Raw genomic sequence first — 3631 nt, forward strand, 5'->3', positions numbered from 1 at the left:
AATAAAGAAAAAAGAATGAAAAGATTGAGGACAGTCCCAGAGACCTCTGGGACAAAATTAAACACAGCAACATTTAAATTATAGGGATCCCAGAAGAAGGAGAGAAACAGAAAAAGACTGAGAACATATTTGAAAAGATTATAGTTGAAAACTTCCCTAATACGGGAAAGGAAATAATCAATCAAGCCCAGGAAGGGGAGACAGTTCCATACAGGATAAATCCAAGGAGAAACACGCCAAGACACATATTACTCAAACTATCAAAAATTAATTACAAAGAAAAAAAATACTAAAAACAGCAAGGGAAAAGCAACAAATAACATACAAGGGACTCCCCATAAGGTTAACAGCTGATCTTTCAGCAGAAACTCTGCAAGCCAGAAGGGAGTGGAAGGACATATTTAAAGTGATGAAAGGGGAAAACCTACAACCAATATTACTCTACCCAGCAAGGATCTCATTCAGATTTGACAGAGAAATTAAAACCTTTACAGACAAAAAAAGCTAAGAGAATTAAGCACCATCAAACCTTTAGCTTTACAACAAATACTAAAGGAAATTCTCTAGGCAGGAAGCACAAGTGAAAGAAAAGACCTACAATAACAAACCCAAAACAATTAAGAAAATGGTAAGAGGAATATACATATCGATAACTACCTTAAATGTAAATGGATTAAATGCTCCAACCAAAAGACATAGACTGGCTGAATGTATACAAAAACAAGACTCATATATATGCTGTCTACAAGATACCTACTTCAGACCTGGGGACACATACAGACTGAAAGTGAGGGGATGGAAAAAGATATTCCATGCAAATGGAAAACAAAAGAAAGCTGCAGTAGCAATTCTCATATCAGACAAAATAAACCTTAAAATGAAACTATTACAAGAGACAAGAAGGATACTACATAATGATCAAGGAATCAATCAAAGAAGAAGATATAACAATTGTAAATAGTTATGCACCCAACATAGGAGCACCTCAATACATAAGGCAAATGCTAACAGCCATAAAAGGGGAAATCGACAGTAACACAATCATAGTAGGGGACTTTAACACCCCACTTTCACCAATGGACAGATCATCCAAAATGAAAATAAATAAGGAAACACAAGCTTTAAATGATACATTACACAAGATGGACTTAATTGATATTTATAGGACATTCCATCCAAAAACAACAGAATACACATTTTTCTCAAGTGCTCATGGAACATTCTCCAGGATAGATCATATATTGGGTCACAAATCTAGCCTTGGCAAATTTAAGAAAATTGAAATCATATCAAGTATCTTTTCTGACCACAACGCTATGAGACTAGATATCAATTACAGGAAAAGATCTGTAAAAAATACAAACACATGGAGGCTAAACAATAAACTACTTAATAACGAAGTGATCACTGAAGAAATCAAAGAGGAAATCAAAAAATACTTAGAAACAAATGACAATGGAGACACGACGACCCAAAACCTATGGGATGCAGCAAAAGCAGTTCTAAGAGGGAAGTTTATAGCAATACAATCCTACCTTAAGAAACAGGAAACATCTCGTATAAACAACCTAACTTTGCACCTAAAGCAACTAGAGAAAGAAGAACAAAAAAACCCCAAATTTAGCAGAAGGAAAGAAATCATAAAGATCAGATCAGAAATAAATGAAAAAGAAATGAAGGAAACAATAGCAAAGATCAATAAAACTAAAAGCTGGTTCTTTGAGAAGATAAATAAAATTGATAAACCATTAGCCAGACTCATCAAGAATAAAAGGGAGAAGACTCAAATCAATAGAATTAGAAATGAAAAAGGAGATGTAACAACTGACACTGCAGAAATACAAAAGATTATTAGAGATTACTACAAGCAACTGTATGCCAATAAAATGGACACCTGGAAGAAATGGACAGATTCTTAGAAAAGTACAACCTTCTGAGACTGAACCAGGAAGAAACAGAAAATATAAACACCAATCACAAGCACAGAAACTGAACCTGTGATTAAAAATCTTCCAACAACCACAGACCCAGAAACAGATGGCTTCACAGGCTACTTCTATGAAACATTTAGAGAAGAGCTAAACCCTATCCTCTCAAACTCTTCCAAAATACAGCAGAGGGAGGAACAATCCCAAACTCATTCTACAAGGCCAGCATCACCCTGATACCAAAACCAGACAAACAAGTCATAAAGAAAGAAAACTATTGGGCAATATCACTGATGAACATAGATGCAAAAATCCTCAACAAAACACTAGCAAACAGAATCCAACAGCACATTAAAAGGATCATACACCATATTCAAGTAGGGTTTATCCCAGGAATGCAAGGATTCTTCAATATACACAAATCAATCAATGTGATAAACCATATTAACAAACTGAAGGAGAAAAACCATCTGATCATCTCAATAGATCCAGAAAAAGCTTTTAACAAAATTTAACACCCATTTATGATAAAAACTCTCAAGAAGGTAGGCATAGAGGGAAGTTACCTCAATATAATAAAGGCCTTATATGACAAAACCACAGCCAACATCGTTCTCAATGGTGAAAAACTGAAACCATTTCTACTAAGATCGGAACAAGACAAGGTTGCCCACTCTCACCACTATGATTCAACATAGTTTTGGAAGTTTTAGCCACAGAAATCAGAGACGAAAAAGAAATAAAAGCAATCCAAATTGGAAAAGAAGAAGTAAAGCTGTCACTGTTTGCAGATGACATAATATACATAGAAAATCCTAAAGATGCTACCAGAAAACTACTAGAGCTAATCAATGAATTTCGTAAAGTAGCAGGATACAAAATTAATGCACAGAAAATAAACCTACCTAAGGAGACAAAAGACCTGTATGCAGAAAACTATAAGACACTGAAGAAAGAAATTAAAGATGATACAAACTCACCAAAAAAAAAAAAAAATGATACAAACAGATGGAGAGATATACCATGTTCTTGGATTGGAAGAATCAACATTGTGAAAATGACTATACTACCCAAAGCAATCTACAGATTCATTGTAATCCCTATCACTCTAACAATGGAATTTTTCAAAGAACTAGAACAAAAAATTTCACAATTTGTATGTAAACACAAAAGACTCTGAATAGCCAAAGTAATCGTGAGAAAGCAAAACAGAGCTGGAGGAATCAGGCTCCCAGACTTCAGACTATACTACAAAGCTACAGTAATCAAGACAGTATGGTACTGGCACAAAAAGGAAATATAGATCAATGGAACAGGATAGAAAGCCCAGAGATAAACCCACACACATATGGTCACCTTTATCTTTCATAAAGGAGGCAAGAATATACAATGTCAAAAAGACAGCCTCTCCAATAAGTGGTGCTGGGAAAACTGGACAGGTACATGTAAAAGAATGAAATTAGAACACTCCCTAACACCATACACAAGAATAAACCTCAAATGGATTAAAGACCTAAATGTAATGTCAGACACTATAAAACTCTTAGAGGAAAACATTGGCAGAACACTCTATGACATAAATCACAGCAAGATCCTTTTTGACCCCCTCCTAGAGAAATGGAAATAAAAACAAAAATAAACAAATGGGAACTAATGAAACTTAAAAGCTTTTGCACAGCAAAGGAAACCATAAACAAGATGAA

General features: G+C 34.7%; 1 long non-coding RNA gene across 1 annotated transcript in view; it reads right to left on the bottom strand.

Annotated features, from left to right (window-relative positions):
• LOC129392543 (uncharacterized) overlaps positions 1 to 3631 on the bottom strand; it is a 362878-nt gene that overhangs the window by 255729 nt on the left and 103518 nt on the right. The window lies entirely within an intron of this gene.

Source organism: Physeter macrocephalus, chromosome 11, assembly GCF_002837175.3.
Source record: "Physeter macrocephalus isolate SW-GA chromosome 11, ASM283717v5, whole genome shotgun sequence".
Classification (NCBI taxonomy): domain Eukaryota; kingdom Metazoa; phylum Chordata; class Mammalia; order Artiodactyla; family Physeteridae; genus Physeter; species Physeter macrocephalus.